Consider the following 22,461-nt stretch of genomic DNA (forward strand, 5'->3'; position numbering starts at 1 on the left):
ATATCAAAATTTTTGTAAATAAAAATACATAATATATGCTTCTATTTAAATGTGAATATATTTGGGTTTCCTTTAAAATGATTAATTCATTAACTAAGCAAATATTTACCAAATTGCTACTATGAATTAGGGTAATTCATATCCCGAACCAGGAACAATGAGTCTTCAAGAGTCCCCAATCTAGACAGAGAGAAATGAGAGAGAGAGAGAGAGAGAGAGAGAGAGAGAGAGAGAGAGAGGGAAAGAAATTGGGGACTGGGAGAAAAGGAAGAGGGACATTTGTAAAAATGCTAAACAAATTGAGTTGAAGCTAATACAAAAAGGCAGCTGGGGGAGTATGGATAGTTCAAGTAACACTTGAAAAAAAAAAAATTGACTGAGTCAAATTCACCCAGCTGGTCATGGGAGAGCCTCACACATTCTTTTGATTACTGGATTGTAAGCACCATGTTGAGTAATTTGATTTAGTTACAAACATTCACTCTCTGAAATAAATTTGTTCTGTATGATGCTACATTGGTCAAAACACTCTGGATGTTTTTCTTCCAAACTTTATGGGTGCTTAGTTAGGCGTAACCATGTCACTAAATTTTGCCCAAGGAGATGTATTTGAAAAGGCAAGCCTTTGGGGAGACAGCTGAAATTTGTTATCTCAAATTGAAAGTACTTATTTTTAACCTATCTACTTTTCTTCCTCCTTTAAGCTTGGACCTGTAATGTAATGGCAGATGCTTTAGCCCTGTGGTCCCCAAGCCCCCGGCTGTGGACCCCTACCGTGGCATGTTAGGAACCAGGGCACACAGCATGAGGTGAGTGGTAGGCCAGCAAGCAAAGCCTCATCTGCATTTACAGCCACTCCCCATCACTCGCATCAGGGCATAAGCTCAGCCTCCTGTCAGATCAGCCGCTGCATTGGAATCTCATAGGAACCTACTGTAAACTGCACACTCGAGGGATCTAGCTTGTGCTCCTTATGAGAATCTAATGCCTGATGATCTGAGTTGGAGCTGAGGCAGTGACGCTAGCGCTGGGTAGCAGGTGCAAATACAGATTATCATTAGCAGAGAGATTTGACTGCACAATAAATGTAATTAATGCGCTTGAATCATCCTGAAACCATCACCCACCCCTCGCCAGCCCCGACTCTGGTCCCATCCGTGGAAAAATTGGGTTGCATGAAACTGGTCACTGCGTTAGCTGTTATGGTCCACCAGCTGATACGCGATTATAACCACAGGTTAGAATGGTGAAAAAAAGGACAAGAATAGCCTGGGTCTCTGATAACTGTAGATGCCCATGTCCTATATCAGCCCTGGTCTGTTATGTTCAGCCTTCTTTTTCATTATATATATATATATATATTTCATTTTTTAGGCCACTGCAATTCTCAATTCATTCAACAGATAAGAAAAATAAAGGGTTTTTAAAACTTCACTGAAGTCTGTATTATTTTATTTTTCATACACCAATAGAAAATGTTCCCATGCAGTTTTCAACTTTATTTATGGGTAGAAATTTCAGAATCCCATTTCATTTCAGGGGTTGAATTAATGCCTTGATGTAGCAGTAGCAATGAGAAGAAGTCTTAAGTTTTCTTCCTGCCCCCAAAGTCTGTTATTTTGTACCCTCTGATTTTAAGCAGAACGTCCATACAAAACCTTCTCTTGTTCTCCCATTCTTGTCCATTTCTTCCTGACATCTTTCTCCTACTCCTTTTTTAAAACAGCACATGTGCTGCCTTCTAAAATTGACCTCTCCTTTATTTCCTTAATACAAGGCATTGCTCTCATAACTCAAGATGAGTGGCTAATGGAGAGTGGATTAATTTCCTAAGGCTGCTAAAAAAAAAAAAAAAAGTATCACAAACAGGATGGCTTAAACAACACTTTTGGATTCAGGATCACCCTAATCAACTATGACTTCACCGTAACTTGATTACATCTGCAAAGTCACTATTGCCAAATAAGGTTGCATTCACAGGTACCAGAAGTTGGGACTTCAACATATCTTTTTGGGGGACACAATTCAAAATGCGAATTGTGCCACTATAACTGTCATAACAGCCACTACTCCAGACAGGGATGGCCAATTATGTGTGGATATGCCTTTGGTTTAGAATTAGAGTTTCAGGATTTACTTCTAATGGCCATAAGGGATGTATAGTAATTAAGGATTATGCAATAGTTACGACATAACAGGCAGTAAAATATGCTCCTTCCAAGAATTATTCTTTATTAGCCTAGTATTTGCAAAACTAATAAAACTTTTGTAAAATATTTTAAATAAATCTGAAATAAATAAAATCAAAAGTATAGAAATAGATCAAATAAGCTGTTTTTTCATTAATAAGAGCAAAAATCTGTTTTTTTTTCTTCTTGATACAGAGTCTTGCTCTGTCACCTTGGGTAGAGTGCCATAGCATCAGCCTAGCACACAGCAACCTCAAACTCCTGGGCTCAAGTGATCCTTCTGCCTCAGCCTCCTGAGTAGCTGGCACTACAGGTGCCCACGTAATTTTTTCTATTTTCAGTAGAGATGGGGTCTGGCTCTTGCTCAGGCTGATCTTGAACTCCTGAGCTCAAGTGATTCTCCCGCTTCGGCCTCCCAGAGTGCTAGGATTACAGGCATGAGCCACAGCGCTCGGCCAAGAGCAAAAATCTTGAAATAAAAAATGGAGATGAAATGAGAACTTAATGATTAAATGAGACTAAGATATAAATCAACCTGTTCTGTATGGATCTTATTTGCATCCTGATCAAATAAACAGTTAAAAATGTTATGATAAAATAGAGAAAATTGGAACATTAATCCAAGAGTTGGTGACATTAAAGTAATTACTGTTTTAAATGAGATATTGGTTAAATGTTATTTTTTACAAAAATAATTTCTTAGAATTATATACTGACTCAGGTTCATGGCTCTAGGCAAGGTGTGAAGTAGGCCAATTTAGCCAAGGACCACAGCTTTCTGACTTCTATCACTATCCACGGTAGCCAAGAGTTAGACAGACTTAAAGGGTAAAACTCTTTTTTTTTCAGGTTATCAAAAGCATTACTTTATTTTCTTAGGAAACAGCATGAAGCAATACATATTAAAGAAGAATTTGCATGTGATATGTCTTGCCATCTGGAAAATTCCTACAGAGAATTCTATAATCCTTTTTTCCCAAATCTTATCTCTTTTCTCATAAAAATTGTTGATATTTCAAGCCTGAGAAAGGTAATATAAACAAGGTTTGTTGTGCACTAAACTAACTAAGAATTGATTTATAAGACCAAAGGCTTTGGAGAAACAAAATATACTTCTTTTTAAGTAATTTTTAAAAAATCTTCAAATATAGAAATAGTAAAATAATTCCCCCTTTGCTTTGGCAGTGAATATAAACTCAAAAACATTTAAAAAGTAATAGATCTTAAGGAAAATGTTCTGATGAATGTTTGTGACATTAGAGATGGAAATAAGCCAGGTTCTGAGGTCTGATATTCTTGATATAAGGAAGTTATAGACATCAAAGAAGAGAAATGGTCATGAGTTCCAGTGAATGAAAGATTTACAAGAACATTGTCAATTACTCCCTTGTCTTGGAAGAAATTCTGGAAAGGACACACATTTTGTGACTGTAAACAGGCCTTTTGTGACTGTAAACAGGCCTATTGTATAGAGGGGCTAACATACCATGCAATGCCAAGCCACTGAAGAGTTCCCATTCTGTCTTGTCAAAAACAAAAACAAAATTAAAAAAAAAAAAAGGAAAGGAAAAAAAGAAAAAAAAAGGAAAAAAGGAAAAAGTTTAATATATATATAAGAGGATCAATTATATTATGGATATAAGAAAATAACTGAGAATCGGTATTGTATAATTGGTGAGAGTTTAGGATTTGGAATAAGATCACCTGGCTTCAAATTCCACCTTGATCTTGATCCACAAGTATTTCTAAGACAGGACCTTCTCGTCTCTGAAATAGATTTGAAATAGATTATAAAGAGGTTAAGATGTGGCCGGGCGCAGTGGCTCACGCCTGTAATCCTAGCATTCTGGGAGGCCGAGGCGGGCAGATCACTCGAGGTCAGGAGTTCGAGACCAGCCTGAGCAAGAGTGAGACCCCATCTCTACTAAAAATAGAAAGAAATTATCTGGCCAACTAAAATATATACATAGAAAAAATTAGCCGGGCATGGTGGCGCATGCCTGTAGTCCCAGCTACTCGGGAGCCTGAGGCAGTAGGATCGCTTAAGCCCAGGAGTTTGAGGTTGCTGTGAGCTGGGCTGACGCCACGGCACTCACTCTAGCCCGGGCAACACAGTGAGACTCTGTCTCAAAAAAAAAAAAAAGAGGTTAAGATGTGATAATGTATGTAAAGTGCTTACCATGGTACCTGCCTTATAGTACTTGCTCAATAAATGTTAATATTTATGATCATCATTATCTTACTAATATTCATATTATTGGTTGGTGCTACTGTGATAACAAAATAAAATTTTTGATAATAAACCAACTTTATGACCAACTTGGAATACCTTTTGTATTTTAGTGAAATTCCCAAATTTGAATTTTGATAGCTGAAGTGGCTATCCAGTTGATCCTTGATATCTATCTATAATTATCTTTTTCTATGCAACCATTGCCATGTAACATGTTATTCCTCTCCAAGTTAGAGTTAAGATGCATAGAAATACAAAGTTTTACAGGTTTACCACGTGATCCCCAAATGCAGGAGGAGTGGGTCTGGAGTAGAGATCTCTATATTTCCATGAAAAACAGATGTGTAATCACAATCACTGACTATGTTTTCTTTCTTAAGGATCATAAATCCAAGTAGTCTGCAGACATCTAACTGTACATGACCAGGGAAAAGCTGGAGCAAAGGTTGATGAAAGGAACTTCTGTGTTTCAAATACTGGTGATCTCCGCATGCCCTTACCAAATAGAATCCCAGGTTAGTACATTTCACTTTCATTCCCATCTATACCATTCCATACCTACATTTCCCCTTAAGAATATGAAACTGGTAAGAAACACAGTGACTTCTTCAACACTAAATACCGGGGTACCACTGGTAGACAAGAGCCCATGTAAGAGATAAAGTATAAATTCAGAGCAGTCCAGACGAGTTATTCCACTGATTCTTCAGTTAATTCAACATCTGTGCTAATTGCAGAAAGCAGTATGATGCCTTGCAGGTGCCATAAAACCCATACGATTTTTCCATATAGCAATCATGTCAGGTCTCAACTGGTTAAACTAAGCAATCCTTAGGATTCGGGAATCAGAAGGAAACTCAAGAGTTCCAGAAGAAATTTATTGGTGCTCCCATGAAAGTTCAGTGGGTTTGATAATTTACTCAGGATGATTGCAAGAACATTGTCAGAGGCCCCTCCCGATCCATAAAACCCAGATTTGCATCGCCTATGCCTTTTGCAAATTAAAGGGTTGGTGAAGGTCTGTATGAGGTTTTGTGGTAGCCAGAATGCCAACAGGATGGATGGTGCAGAAAAGCAGACATCTTTACCTAACAACAAATGGATTTTTTAAATTATGTATATTGCTCTCTTTGCAGAAGACACTTAAAGATTGCACATAAGACAAAGGTATAACTTGGAAAATTCTATAGTTTCACTGAGGGAAAAACTAAGAGCCATCATTGGACTTAAGGGAAATAAAGTAAAAAGTAATCTTTGAAAGAAGCAACACTATCAATTCACATTTAAAAAGAATGTGTCAATTCACCTGAGAAATAAATTCATGTATTAATGTTTCTTAATATGACATGTCTACTGATTTTTAAAACTATTTTTATTAAGATAATTAAAACCTTTAAGTTTACCTTTAAAGTCAATACTGTTTATTACCATATTTTAAATGTATTTATTAATTGAGTTTTAAATATCTGAAATTTCAAAACTCCGATTTAAAACACAGATAAATGTATTCATAAATTAGACACAGGTAAATATGGAATAAACACTACACATGTTTCTACTTGAAATTTTTAATCTGAAGCACAGCTTTATCAATAAAACTCCTAATGAAAAAGTACAAAAACCCTAAATATCCTACACCTTCAATATTTTCTGATTATGGTAATATGAAGTAGCAAACATTGCTTTTTAGGCTATAAATGTTCCTATGCAGGGATCATGTGTGATGTATCTACAGTGTTATTTATAAGCATGAAATATAGAACTGCTTCTTATCCAGCAGCATTATGGACAATGCTTGATCATGCATGAAAATCCCATTATATTAAATCCTATTAATGATATATACAATTTTTATAATATAATTTTCCATCATATTAGTGATACATCATATCACATTATAGTTTTCTTGTCATTAATATTATGTTTATGCCTTTAGCTAGAGTTAAAAGGGAATTATTAATAACCCATAACAAGAACCTTTTAATTGTCACATTGTTCTGCATGGTCTCTTTAGATACTAATATGTTTGCCTTAAACATGGAGAGAAAAAAAAAGCAGGCTGATGTAAGTTTGTGCGGGATAATATGCATGACTCACTCATCTGAATGTTCAAATGAGAGCTGCAAAATCAAAATCAAAATCAAAATCAAAATCCTTTTGACCTCATTGCTAAAGGCTGAATGTTTCAATGGGATTAAGCAATGTTTTATTTTTGCTTTCTGCAATGAATTTTTATGATAAGAAATGTAATGTTTACAGTTTCTTCCCTTATCTCCACCCCTTTTTCTAAGTTCTTTTCTCTGTTGATTCCCTGGCCAACACCTTGCTTTTCAGTGCCTTGTTCCATTGGTTCTTAGTTGTAGTTCAGTGTGGACATTTTCCATGTAACACTGTACGTAGGTATCCATTTTGTATGTCCTTTAATTATCCTCCTTAATTGCTATCATCCTAACTGATTTTACTCAGTTTAGTGGTTGTGACTTGACTCACTGATAATGCGATAAGGTCTCTCTGACTCCAGTTTATGACAATTCCAAAGACCACCTGGGGAGGTGTTGGGGGAGATGCCAATTTCCTGTTCTCAAAAGTGGAGGCGTCCACAGTTCTGTGGCTGATCCAAATATGTAGGAGTGGCATTTGCAATTCCATTTTAGCTAGTAATTTAATCATTCTTTTGTTCATATTTGAATAATAAAAAAAACTAAGTGCTCAATATGACCAAAAGTTATGCAGTACTTAAGACATTTATAAAAAGAAATTGTGTGTTAATTTTCCTCCATGTCATAATGCTTCATTCTTGGGTTATTTATCTTTCTGTTAACTCATTTAAAAACAAAATCTAATTTTATATAGAACTGTTAAGAGCACTTACCAAATTAAAACTATCAGGCTCAAGAAAAAGAGATTTGTCTTTTATTTAATTCAGTCAATTTATTGTCCTGCTTTTTAATACAGCTATATACATAAATAAAAAGAAAAAATTCTATTTTGTTGTGCATATGAAAATACAATCAACTTATAAACCCTCTTTGCTACCAGGAGACAGTATAGCAGAGGGATTACAAAGGCCAACTATAGAAGCGTAATATATGGAAATCCTAGTCTGAATACCTCATAGCTGGGCCAATCTCTCTCTTACCTCACCTGTAAAACAAGAGCAAAAGCAGTATCTGTTACACAGGATTTTTGTGAGGACTAAGTGAGTTAATTAATGCATGTAAGTTTTAAAGAACAATGCCTGATATATGACATATGCTCAATTAATATTTACTATTTTTATTATCATCAAAAATTCAATATATAACATGCATTTATTGATGCTCATGTTAATGAATATACTCATTTTATTTGTTGAATATACTCATTTTATTTGTATCTTGACCACTTTAAAACATATTTTAGTTGACATAAAGATTATAATGCCAGGAAAGAGAAAGAACTACAAAAAAAAAAACCAAAAAAGCTGAATGTGGTGCATGAACCTCTCTGAAAGAGGTTGAGAGGGCATATGCAGTGAGTCTACAGTGAGCTGATTGTAATGAAAATTCCACTTTTCATTATGCTTACTGATAGCACATGCAAAAAATGGCATTTATTACATTACATTATTTTGTTTGTTTCTGCAATTAAATTCAGGTACTTCTCCGTTGTGACTGAAAAAAACAACATTGAGTGATATTTTCAATTTTATTTTATTCTTGACCTCATGGAAACATTTGCCTAGGATCTTATTTTTTTATTTCTGTCATTCTATATTCCATTATATTCTCTATTCTGTTAATGTTGGGGATGAGAAAAGAACAGGCCCTCTATGCCATATGAGTCCACCATTAATAGCAGTGAAATAGTGAGAGCAAGGCAATTGTCACATCAGCCCTTTCAAAAGCAGAACAGACAATAGTAGTTACTCAATAATGTGTGCATTTTATTAGATTTTTAATAATTGTTGATACTCCATTTGTAATCCTGCCATCAAAAAATAATCTGATTCAAATTTCAATTTTATTATCACTGGTCTTTATTAATAATTAATATCACCTTACTATTTATAGTTTTACTTTTCAGTGGCTTTAAATATTTAAATAACTAATCAGCTTCAAATAGCTAATAACATATCAGGATCAATTTAGTTAGCTTAGATGTTATAAAATGACATTTCATAGGAAAAAGGGCAGTCAAGATATTCACTTTAGAATAGTTACTAAGCGCCCTGTGGGTGGGCGTAAACGGAGCGTATAATTGAGAGTATGGAGAAGCAGGTGGGAGTAGAGTGTATCGTATTACTTTTAAGCAAAACAGAAAATGTCCTTCAATCACTCTGTTTCTTTTCTGCTAGGAGCTAATATTGCTGAATTTTGTAACCTCCTTTGAATTTCTAGTAATCAACTTTAATGGAGCCTCCTAAGCAAATAGACATTTATGTGTGCTGGGCATTTATGACATATCTGATAAATATTAAGACAATAAAGGGATAAAAATAGTATTCTGATTATTTTATCACTAGCTAATGTGTTAGTGTGTGGGTGCATGAGAGGGAATGGAGAGGACATCATTTATTATAACATGTTATTTGCTAATATATTTATAAAAGAATATTAGAATGAGTCATTATTTTCTGGAAACCAGATTCTCCCTGGTGCCTTCCTCACAGTTGGATAAGTCAGTTACTTGCGTGTTAACCATTTCAGGGCCCTGATGACTCATGCCTCTAAATAACACTCACGCTGAATCCAAGTCAAGCTTTCAAACATATAGAGAACACTGGGGAATTAAAAGGAAAAGGTATTGCAATTCACATATTTTCAAATGTCCTTTTTTCAAAAAACTTTCTCTTAACCTAGCCTCAGGACATAACTCTAATGTCCATGAATCACAGAGTCTCTGAGAATGAGTCCATTTTGTTTGTCTCTCCAGGCACAGCAAACTTGAGCAATTTGTGCTTTTTATGCATGACCACAAACTTCTGCCTTTCCCCTTTCTCCCTGCTTGGCTGTTGTTGTTAGGTCCCCAGGTCACAAAACTGACTGATCTTGGTAGTGAGATCACAACAGTTTAGTGATGTCTGGCACTGATAACGTCTAGTTGCTATATTCTATTATGATGCAAATGCCTTAAAGTAAGAAAAACCTTTCAATTCCTTCCCTCTCAGTTATTTTAAGCCAAAGCTTACATATACAGAAAATTTCTCTGTGCCTGGCTATAGAGCAGACTATTTCTACATGAACTTAAAGTACACATAAGCCCTCCTCTTCACTCATTTTCTGATCCTCCTTTCCTCCCATAATAAGATGAAGTTGATGAGTGTGCTTGGAAAATCATTATGGGTAGAAGAAAGGCTGAGGTTTTTCTCCTCCAAAATACCCAGCCCACAGTATTTTCTTGTGGGTGATAAGCACAGAAAATTGTGTAACAATCAGAAGCTACTCTTAGGCATTCCAGCTCGGAGAGGTAATGCCTATTGTGTAAGAATTCTCTCTTGTTTGAGGACCACCACCCCCACCCAGTGGAAACTCTTGCTTAGGATCTTCATATGGATTACATCATTCTACCTTCCCTTCAGTATTTGCTGGAAATGAGAAAGGAGTTGTCTCTCTTTATAACATTGACTTCGTAACAAGTAACATCAATATCATTATAATAGTATTTGCTATCTGGTATGCATGAGTATAACGGATATATGGATGTGATTTGGTCCATGCCAGAGCAAATAAGTTCATTCAGGAAATATAATAGCAACATCACACATAAGAAGCCTGGACTGAAGGAATAGATTGGGAATCTGAATTTTAATAGAAGCTCAATTAAGAGGCAGGTGTTAAGAGGGAAATATGTTAGATTAAATCAATACCTTCTGAATCTATTTGAGAACATTATTGAGCACATTTTATACTAGTTATGAACAAATTATGAACTTTGCATGTGTGCATGTGTGCACCAATATAGGTGAACATACATAGACAAAGCCAAATATATATATATGTATCATTATGCACAATCACATGTAACAATAACTTTATTTTTTAAATAATAATGGCAATGAAGATAAATTAAAATTTCTTTATTTTTCATCATTATATTATATTGGTTAAGAGCACAGGCTTTGAAACTGGGTTCAAGTATTGCTTCAGGAATGACAATGTCAACTATTTCTGGAGACCAGAAAACTTATAAAAGTGAGATAAATTAACCAGGTATGAAATTATAGCCAGGGTGGAGAAAAGTGGTAAGCTAAAGATCTGATACATCAAAATAAGCATGTATCCTATAAATCATCAAAGCTTCAGGTGATTTGCATATTAGGAAGTGGCTATAGCCTACTTTTCAAGGAAAGTCAGATATCTGAGTTGTACCTGCAGTATGCTGAATTATAAATTAAGCACTTACCCAACAATATCAATTACAAATTTGGTTCATAATTTTCAAAGTAAGGGTTTTGTTACTCAATTTTTATGTATATAAAACAAAGATATTAATGTTTAATTCATGCCATTTTTATTAGAATTGTGTAAATTAATTGAAATAATGTCTGGGATCCAGTAAGTGCTCCATAAAAGTGAACAACTATTCTAACTAAAGTATCTGTTGTTTTCAAATTGTATCATTTATTCAGTAAGTACTTTGTAACTGTTGTTTGTCAAGTACCATGTAAATTTACAGATGAAGAGAGGATACCACAGAATCACTTTCTTTTCTTTGGCATTAAATTGTTACATACCAACTAGTACCTTGATATGTACTATCTTAATTTTCTTATAGAATAACCTTTTTTTTAGGATTTACATACTATGTGTTGGTAAATATTTAACAACTGGCTCTACAGAAGAGGAGAGAGAATGATGGCATGAGAGAAACAGTACCTGAGAGAGAATGCTCTCAGAGGGAAAATTTGAGAAGCCATGATTTGTAGAATCTGCCATTTTCCATGGTGTAAATAATCCTTCTGTGGCTGATTTTAGGCTAGCAATATGAGGTAATTGAACACTGATTTGCGAGGAAATGCTAAAAATCACCTTTTACAAGCCAGTTAGTTTGTGATGGCTTTAGTACATCCCTAAATATAAAACTTGTGAGTGATGTGGTATTGCAATTTGAGAGAGTAATTTTTATTTTCATGATAAGGCTTGAACACAAACAGAAGTGTCATTGTACCAAAAGTCAAACATAATAAGACACACAAATATCATTAAATATAAGTTTAAACTTTCTCATATAGAAAGTAAAACCATATGAAAATAGCATTTGCTTCAGACTGGAAGGAGAAGGGCAAGACATAAGTATGAAGATGACATAGTTTTTGTTGTTTTTTAAGATAGACTTTTATATGGCATTTCTTATGTGTCAGGCATGATTCTAATAACTTTATAATCATTATAAAAATTCTAATAACATTATAAACTTAAAATGACTGGTTTGAATAATAATTTATTTGAAAATATAGCATTAAAATTAATAGTCTTAGAATATAGTCATACTTTGATAAAAATAGTCATGTTCCACAAAAGACTAGATGCAATTTTGCCATGTGTGAAAGCTAGAGACCAGAAGGTCTGCTAGATATAATTCTCCCCAAGAAGAATAACGGCTCAAATAAGAAAAATAGTGAATACTGAAAGCAAAGAAATTGTTTAATTGTAAATATTGCCTATGCAATAAAATAAAAATGTAAATAAAATAGCCGTGATTTATAATGCACATATCCAGGCCATTTGCAAGTATTTTTTTCAGTTGTTCATATTTTCATTCATATTTTGAATACTTTACTATGTGGTAGGCACTGTGCTCATTCACAGGGTGGTGAAAAACACAGATGGGAAGAGATCACTGCTTTCATGGAGCCCACAGTATAGTTGGGAGCTCGTATTCTGTACAAGTGAGGGTTAGCAATGCTAGCAGTTGTTGGCAGTGCCAAACAAATCTCCAAAGCTCACTGGCTTGCAAATAAAAAATTATATCTTCTTTATACAAATTATAATATGAATGTTACCATTCAGCATTCAGCATACAATCTACCACAGGGTCATTCAAGAAGCCAGGCAAACTTCGTCTGAGGACTCTGCTATCCTCTGGGTCCTAAAAGTCCTTTCCCTTCAGCAGATGGAGAAAGATAGAGATTAGTGAACCATGCAACAGAATTTTAAAGGCCAGTACTGGGAGAGGCATAATCACTCTGTTGGCCGCATCACTGCAAGGGTAACTGGGAAAAGCGGCCCATGTGTGCACTCAGAGGTAAGGTTTTGTCAGTATTTTGGATTTTGGCTATTCTAATAGTTGTACAGTATATATTATTTTTTTTTAATTTCTAATTACCTAATGACATATGGTGTTAAAAAAATCTTTTCTTATGCCTACTTGCCATCTGTATATATTCTTTGGTGAGATGTCGGTTCTTTTGCCTATTTTTGGATCGGTTGTTTATTTCTTTATCGTTGAGTTTTAAGAGTATTTTATATATTTTGGATAACAATCCTTTACCAGATGTATCTTTTGTAAACAGTTTTCCTTAGGCTGTGGTTTGTCTTCTCATTCTCTTTGTCTTTTGCAGAGCAGAAGTTTTTAATTTTAATAAAATCCAGTTTATCAATTATTTTTTCATGGATTATAATTTTGTTGCTGTGTCTAAAAAGTCATCACCATGCCCAAGGTCATCTAGGTTTTTCTCTTATAATATCTTCTAGGAGTTTTATAGTTATGCATTTAATATTTAGGTCTATGATCTATTTTGAGATAATTTTTATAAAGTATATAAGGTCTGTGTCTAGATTTATTTATTGCATGTGGGTGTTCAATTGTCCCAGTACCATTTTTTGAAAAGACTCTCTTTTCTCCATTGTACTGCATATGCTCCTTTGTCAAAGATCAGATGACTGTATTTATGTGGGTCTATTTCTCACTTAGAAGAAAGGGAAATTAGTTTGATGAAACCATGGTCTCTGGCACGTTTGATTTCACAATTAAAGCTCACAATTAATTAATTTATGTAGACAAAATCATCACATCCATTTTATAGATGAGAAAATGGAAGCCCATAAAAAGATTAAATTACTTTCCAAAGTTAACATACTTAGTTTATCATAGCTGGGACTTGAAACCTGGTCAAGAACTTACTACATGTGAATCAATAAGTAGAGGGTTTTTGTTTGTTTATTTTTGTCTTATTTTATGTTTAAACTCCTGGGAAAAATGATTCAGTTCATTTGAATCAAATTTTTTTCCAATAAAACAAGCTCTACAACATTTAAAATTAACCCCACTACCAGGAACTCAACAAGACCAAATTACATAAGACATTTTAGCCTATTTTTTATTTTTGAATTTGGGGATTTTATATAGATAGTGGAAAAATTTTGATGAAGTCTCAGGGATATACTCTAAACAAAACATATTACTCTAAAAATATCATTTTCAATTAGTATCAATAAGACATAAAATGCTGCCACAACTGAAGACATAACCCTTGGTGAAGAATGTTGAATGATTGTTTTATTGTGGTTCAGAGAGGTATTTGAAATACCGTTCTTTGGAAACTAATAAAATATAGATTGAAGAGAAAGGTAAATAGTTATAGATTTTAAAGTTCATATTTCAAATTCCACCCAGCCCACACCAATCCAAAAGTCACTAATTTGATTTAAGTCTATGTAGTAAAACTCCATTTGTCTTTGAGTTGTCATTCAGTCCTCTATGACAAATTCTTAAAATACTTTCTTGATGCATACATAACTTGATGAAATGTCCTTAAAACATTTTAAGCAGTTAAGAGAAATAATCAAGAATATTATGAAAAGATTTATTTCATTTATCTATTTACTTTAATTAGCAAATGTGAATTTGCAAATGTGAATTAGCAGGAATATTCACATAGACCAAGTGGTAATACATAGTGAAGTAATTTTACACTGTAACAATCACATATTTTTATTAAGCTCTTAGACTTACTGGAAATGTATTTTTCCTGTACTTTGGTCAGATGGCAATAGGCACTTTAAATCTCAGATCAATAGGTATAAACACTTATTTTACATGAGAGAAGCAAAGAGATTTTTCTATTGTCTTAAAATTCATTTTGCTATGTGATGTAAGCCCATTTTGAAGTCTCTTTCTTGTCAGTAATAATATTTTGTTTCAAACTAAGACACAATGTATTTCCCCTTTGAGAAAGCTATTCATCTTAAATAGAGAAAAGTTCCAAAATAGCAGGTTAGGCTTATCCTTTACTGTTCGGTACCTAAAATATTTAACTCATAGTGACAAAAAAACAAACAAAAAAAAAAGTAAAAAGAAAGGAGACAAACTTTCATGCTAAAAAATCCTGTATCTAAAGTTTTCTACCAAAACAACTAGCTGACCAAAGATGGTACCATTGCCTAGAGATTAGCACTGGGAAGAAAATAAGCAAGACTAAAGCATTTATGGTTTATACATCTGTCTATTTAAAGGACTTCCAACCCCACAGCTCTACATTCTTGTCAGGAGAGAAATGGAAAATCCAGTTACATCTGTCTAGTAGGTCTATCATTATTCAGGACAAAAACACTGCTTAGTCATTCCCTAACTCAGAATTCTCTCTTTTTAGCAACTTAATGCAGTATCATGAAACAACTGCCCCAGACGGTTCATAAGAAGACTCTCTGCCAAAAATACATCAATTGTAAGGAAAACAGGAAACAAAGCAAAGAGAAAGGCAAACTTACCCAGTTTTCTGAGTCACCTCTTCCTGTGGACTCATCTTGTCACAAAATTCCATTTATTTAGGAGAGCTCAAAGTATGAATTAGAGGAAAAGGGTTAGAGCCTGATAATGCTGTTAATTGCTGTAAGCCACAAGCTCTTCTAAGGCCTGGTTCTAGGACAAAGTATAAAGTGGCGAATTCAGCTTTGACATTGTCTCCTCTCCCCTTTCTGTGTTCAAATCCCACCATTCCAGGTGACCAGGGACCCACTATATTATCTGGATTCCAGGGACCTAATTTTTTCCACATTAAAATCAGTGCAGTTAGTTACCCTGCTGAACTAATCAATTAACATGATGAGCTAATGCCAAGTGTGGATATAATGGGAGGTTTTTGGTTGGGATTACACAAACTATGGTAGAACTTTTTCAATGAATCATAGTAAGTAACCAAAAATTACAATCAGAATTTATTCAGCATTTACTATGTTCAGTCAGTGGACTAATTGCTTCATATCATCTCATTAAAACTCTACAACAATACTCTTAGGTAATTGTTATAATTTGTATATATATATGTACACATACATGATAATTATTATAATTCGTGTGTGTATATATATTAAAATGTGTATGTGTTTGTGTATATATGTTTAATAGAGGTTTAAAGTGTAAGTAACATTCCAGGGGATACATAGCTGGTAACTAATGGTAACTAGTGGAGCAAGGAGTCAATTATGTCATTATGTTATTATGCTGATTTGCGCAGTTATTCTGATGAAGGTGTGCTTAGGGGTGAGAGTAGGAGCCTCCTATCAAAACACATCCTATCAGAACATATCTCAAAATTCACATAGATAACTGAGCATTTCCTGACTCATGTCATTCGTGTGGCAGTCATGTATGTTATAAAAATTTCCTGAATGATTGGAATACCCAGTCAGATTGAGAACACACATTAACATTGGGTAACTGATATGCTGACACTGGGTGAACACCAGTGTCATTTGGTGCAGACTAGAAATCATAAGCAAAAGAGTAAGTGGGGTACAAGTTCTCTAGTTCACATAGTAGTCACGCCTCCCTCCAGCACTGTAGACAGGAATTAAGACTGGGGTATAAGACAGGTATAAGTCAGGGCAGTGCTGGAAATTGTAAGACATTTCTCTGGATATGTTTCAGTTGTAAAAAGAGAGAGAAGCCTAGTTAGATGGATTTCTGAGAGTGAATGAAAGGCCTTGGCCTGAAGTACTTTGATCCTGTCCTTCTCCCCAGATCCACATTCCCTTCATAGTTCTTTCCTAACCACCCCTGTCAGCCATATTGCTCTTGGAGAGGGGTCCTAGTAGGAAATTTGATTCTCAGTCATGCCCCTTCCTGGCCACTCTCAGACTTTTCTTTCTGCTTGCCTGTTCTTTTCGTGTGGGGGAGACCTGAGGCGCTGAAGTTCTATTGTGACAAGCTATTATTTCCAAGCAGCTACAGCCACAGCCTTAAAATGCTCCAATTTGCAAACCAAGTCTTTGAGAAGTCTTCCTTGCTCAGGACTTTAACCCGTTTGTCTGGATACCCAGTTCAAAATTGGTTCTCATTTTTTATTACTTTCTAGATGACTTGTCATTGCAGTTTTGATTTCCTCTCTGATATCAAGAGAACCCTGTTATGGGCTCCCTTAGATGTGTGATGCTTTATTTGTTCATTGGATACCCCAAGGAGAAGCAGTGCTAAGAGTAGTGGAAAGTCAATGGATTCCTCTGCTCTGGACTATTTAAGGAGGAACAGGAATGCTTCAGTTCTAATGGATTTAGGTTTTAGATAAGGCCTCTCCAGTCCCTTATGTCCCAGGGACTTCCAGACTCACGGGGTGCAAAGAGTTTACGCCCTGTCTTCCTAGTCTCCTAAGTGCTTTGTGAGCACAGACATGCTACTTCAGCCTGCTTAGACCTTCTGCCAGGGCTCCAAATGAGAGTGGAAAACAGACATCATTTGAAATATTTAAAATATTGAATTACGAGGTCATAGCTCAGACTATGTTTAATTCAACCACAACAATAATTGATTGAGTTTCTAGGAATAATAGCAGTTTAAAATACTCTGCCAACATTCACTCCCATTTCTTCTAATTGATTCCTTTTGCTTTGCTTATTCAGGTAGCAGGCACTGGAGGATGAGGATGTAAGAGCTGTTGAAGCACTTACTCCCCTCTGGATTGGCCAAATGAGAGCCCTGATTTAAGAATCTAAACTGTTTCTCATTGCTCAACACTTTAGGGAGCAGCAAATGTTTCCAAACACCTGAGAACAGACGAGACTTAACACATTGGAAGGCTTTTTTGGTCAAAAAATAAGAATATTTCATGAACTGACCACCCAGCATCAAATGGTAGAGTGCGTACAGATGGTAACAATGTGGACAGAAGAGGACCTCGGGCCGTGTATCTCCCTTCCCATTCCTTGTGCCTTGTATTTTCAGTAAAGATAGAAAAACCCTTAATAGACTGATGAAAAGTTTCCAATGAATAAAATTCATAAAAGAAATTAAGTTAGATTATAGAATATTAAAGAAAGTTATCTTTCATGCACACTTGTTATTTGGACTGAGAGGGTTAGAAGACTCTTCTGCTGATGATAATGATATCACTCAAACGATGTACTTGCTGCCTACTTGGATGGGAATGATGATCTTCATGTATATATAAGTAAGCAGTGATAAAACTCTTTTGGGCCTGGGAATAAGGCAAATTTTATCCAGGAATCTTTACCAGTATACCTGTTTTGCTACTGAACACGTTTCCCTTAAAGCAATATGATCCAGGGTTTACATGTATGCATTTAAAAATATTTCAATATATTGTATTTTCATCATTCAGAATTTAAATTATTTTAAAATAATTATTTCATGTATATTATGCTGTGTAAAGAATTAATTCAATTTCTAACATTCATGTATAAGGTATGAACAAATAGGCAGACATGTTAATAAATATTTATAATTAATGAAAGTCAACATATTATATATGCTTAAAATGCAGAATTAGACTACAGAGAAATAATATGAATGAAAATATGAGTTACTTACAAGATGGTCATTTAAATTACAAAATGACTTCTTTGTTATAGGAAATTTCATTTAATTATTTAAGAAATAGGTCACCCTTCTATTTCTATTGTAATATTATTCCTCATAATGGGATGAATGATTTTCATTCTGTTTTTTTCATATTATTATGTGGGACTGTTTTTACTGACTGTTCATAAAGTGCACTTAATAACTTCAAATATATTGCAAGTTTCCTAGTTAATTAAATATGTATAATATCAACTGGCTAGGAGTGTAAATATATCCACTCAGTTTTTTTAAATTATCATCTTCTTGATATTATAAATATTTTTTCCTAATGAAATAATGAAGCATAATAATATAGTAACATGCAAAACACATTAGGAATGTTTTCCTTATCTTGATTTGTGTTGAAATAATCTGGGTAACAGAAGAAAGTTATCTAGAAGTTTCTGATTGGCTTTCAAGATACTCTATTTATACTGCCTTTATTTTCTAATCGCCCCATCACATTTAATTAACTAGTGAGCTCCTCTAGAATATGAGCCATACCTTATTTACATTGAAATCGCCACCTTCTATTGCAGTGCCTGGAATATAGCAGATATGCAATAATTAGACCTCTATTTTCTATCTCAGCCTCAGTATCTCTTCTTTCTTTGTAATGGACATAACAATTACAATACATTATATAGCTATGACACGAAAAACAAAGTATTATGTATATTGAAAACATTCTAACTTATCAATCAATACAAATCATATTAGATTTTATTATGTAGATTTTATTCATCCTTTAAAATTCAGCTTAAATCATTTTTATCTTCCTGAAGATGTTCTGATTCCTTCAGTTTGCAATTATTTCTTCCTTTCTCACACTGCAATTTTCCTGTTTAGACAATAAATAAATTAAAAATAAGATAATTAAATTTTAGAAATAAGAAAGGTTTAGTCCAACATGTCCATCACATGGTGGAAGAGGCTAAGCCCCAGAGAAACACAGTGGGAGGTACTGGAATATTTTGACTCTTGGGTGGCTGCTTCTCCTACAATTGTACGTGATGAGAGACGAATGGACAGGCATGTTAAAAACACCTCAATCCATTTGTCTGTAAAATCAGTGGACATCAAAATAGGCTATCTAGAGAACTTTTTGTTTCAGGACTGATCACCATAAAAATGCCATTTGATTCTGCAACATAATTGTGCATTCCTGAAGATATTACAAATAAATTACACACCAGGGGCATCTGCCTTTAGAAAAATGCCTCTATATTAGAAGCCGCCATTCTTCCCATTTCATAAGGTAAAATGAAGCCATCAGACATGACCAGCCTCAACCCTACTCCCTTGAGAACGTCAACAGTCTTTCCTATGTTTCCAACAGAGTGGTAATATTAAGATGAGGGGAAAAAAATCTATATGTTTGTCCAAGATAGATTTCTCAGTCTGAGTTTTTAACCAAATCCTTGTCTGTCTTCTCTTATACTTTGCTCCACAAATTATTCTCACTTCCCATTGATTTTCTCTTTCCTCTCCCTATTACCACATTTCCTATAAACATATTTACTGCAACCCTCTTCTAAATAAGTCTTCTTGGCTCTATGACCCTCTATCGCCATCATTATCTCTACCTTTTTTTTCTTCTTCTTGAAAAAGGGTCTCAATTTGTTATATTTTTCATAATTTGATCCCTACTGCTTAACCTGCTGCAATCAGGCATGGATCCAGGTTTGCAGGGCATGAAACTTACAAGCAATTGAGGGGCTTTGATTAAATTTCAGTGGTTTCGTAATATATCTGCCCTTGCCGGCAAGCTTATTTCTCTTTTCACCAACTACCAAGAGCGCTCTCATTAGGGTTACCAAATACTTGGTAGGTGCTAAGAGAGAGGATGAACTTGAAAACTTCTTTGGATGCATTTGTTATTTATGTTCAATATACTTATCCCACATGGCTTCAAAGTTGTTGCTTCTTTGTCTTCGAGCAACCAGTACTACTAATGCAGCTTGACAACCATCTGATTTTCATTCCTTGGTTAGTAACCTTTCTTCCTGCTCACCCAAAACCCCTTGCGAGGTTTTAGGCTCTTTTGTGTATGTTTGTTGTTCTGAAATTTAGGGAGAATGATCTCAGTGTGGGTCTGTTTACATACATTTTGCCTGATTTGGTAAGTTTTATAATGCAAAGATTTCTAAGTATTTCCAGCTATGGAAACTCATATCCAATTGATTATTTCCTCTGAAAGTTGTGAAGTAATATGAGGTATTATATAAGTTATGTAAAACATTATATATATATATATATACACACACAAAAATATGTGTATAAATTCACTAAAATGTATGAAAAAATATGACTCAAATGGTTAACCATGGCTATTTGGGGAATATTTTGTTTGAGGAAAACAGTAAAATGGGACATTTACTCTCAATCTTTTTAAACAACTCATAATTAACATAGAGTATGCCAAACAAATGTACACTTAGAAAAGTCTTGACGCAAGTATACACCCATGAAACTATCACCATAAACAAGAGAGTGGGTATAATCATTACTTCTAAAAGTTTTTTCCTCCCACTTTGTAATCACTCCCACCATTTCCTTTCCACCCACTCGCATCCCAAGGTTATTACCGACTTTCTTTTTATCACTATCAATGACCTTGTATTTTCTAGAATTTTATATAAATGAAATCATAGGGTAAGTGTGATTTTTTTGTCTGCCTTCCTACTTTCCATTTAATTATTTTGAGATTCCCCATGTTGTATCAATAGCTAACAGTTTAATCCTTACTCTATGTGGATTTTAATTAGCATTGCCTTTTATATATCATATAGATAAATCAATTTGGAGAGAACTGGCATCTTAACAATATTGAGACTTCCAGCCAATGCTCATAGTTAAGCTTTTGTTACATTGCTGTTATTCTAACAGCAATGATTTGAGGCTTTGAGTAGTACATAAGTCTTGCACATCTTTTGTCAGATTTAATCATAAATATTTAATATTTTATACTATTTAAGTATTAATAGTATTATTTTTAAATTTCATTTTAAACTTGTTTTTTTTGCCACTAAATAGAAATCAAATTTAGTTATGAATACTGAGTTTTTATACTACAACCTTGATAAACTTCTTCACACTTCTAGTAGCTTTTGGTAGGTTTCATTGCATTTTCTACATATAAAAATGTAGTCAGAATATAAAGATAATTTCTCCATTTCTTTAAAACCTGGATGAATTTTATTTCTTTATTTTGCCTTACTGCACTGGCTACAAACTTGAGTACAATGTTTAAAAGAAGTGATGAAATCAGATGTGTCTCTGTGTTCCTGATCTTAGGGCAAAAGCATTCATTCATTCACATCATTTTTCATGAAGGCATTTTATCAGGATGAAAGATTTCTATTCTGTCTCTAATTTCCTGAGAGTTTTAATATGAACTGATGTTGGATTTTGTAACATGCTTTTTTTTGCAATTTTTTGAGGTTATCATGCCTTTTATTTTTTATAATAATTTGTTAATGTGGAGGATTTTTTATTGCTTTTTGAATGTTATACCAACTTTGCTTTGCTCCACTTGATCATAATGTATTACTCTTTTTAGTATTGTTGAATTTTATTTGCTAGCATTTATTTAGAATTTTGACATCTATGCTCATGAAGGATATTGGTCTGTTGTTTTCTTGTAATATGATTACCTGGTTTTAGTAACAGAATGATGCTGGCTTCATAGAATGAGTTGGGAAGTTCTTCTCTTTAAATTTCCAGAAAAGTTTGTTTAGAACTGGTATTATTTCTTCTTTTAATGTTTGGTTGAATTTGCCAATAAAATTATTTGATCCTGGGTTTTTCTTTTCGGGGCATTTTAAGCCACAAATTAAATCACTTAATAAATCCTAACTATTCAGAATATCTACCTCTTATTGAGAGTGCTTTGGTGGTTTGTTTCTATTAAGAAATTTGCCCATTTAATTCATATTGTTATAGTTATTGACATAAAATTGTTCCCAATAGTCCTCTTTTGGCTTTTTAACATTTGCAAAATCTGTAGTGATGCTATTAAATACTTCTCTCATTCTTATGATAGAGCTTTCTGTCTACTTTTTCCTGATCCTTTTGACTGGAACATTAGAAACTATAATGATCTCCTCAAAGAACCATCTTTGGTTTCATTTGGTTTCTCCATTGTTTGTCTGTTCTCCGTATCATTGATTTCTGTTCTCCTTAGTTTCTCTCCACTTCTTACTTTGTTAGTTTTACTTCTTTTTCCAGTTTCTTAAGGTTCATGTTGAAACTTAAGCATAA

The 22,461-nt window shown here is 34.2% G+C and overlaps 1 long non-coding RNA gene across 1 annotated transcript; it reads left to right on the top strand.

Moving 5' to 3' along the window:
• Positions 1 to 709: 709 nt before the first annotated feature.
• On the top strand, positions 710 to 12,687 carry LOC123632250. Its single transcript, XR_006733312.1, has 3 exons — positions 710 to 809; positions 4,803 to 4,937; positions 12,517 to 12,687. It is a non-coding gene; the product is annotated as an uncharacterized LOC123632250 (long non-coding RNA).
• Positions 12,688 to 22,461: the final 9,774 nt, after the last annotated feature.

Source organism: Lemur catta, chromosome 2 (assembly GCF_020740605.2).
Source record: "Lemur catta isolate mLemCat1 chromosome 2, mLemCat1.pri, whole genome shotgun sequence".
Classification (NCBI taxonomy): domain Eukaryota; kingdom Metazoa; phylum Chordata; class Mammalia; order Primates; family Lemuridae; genus Lemur; species Lemur catta.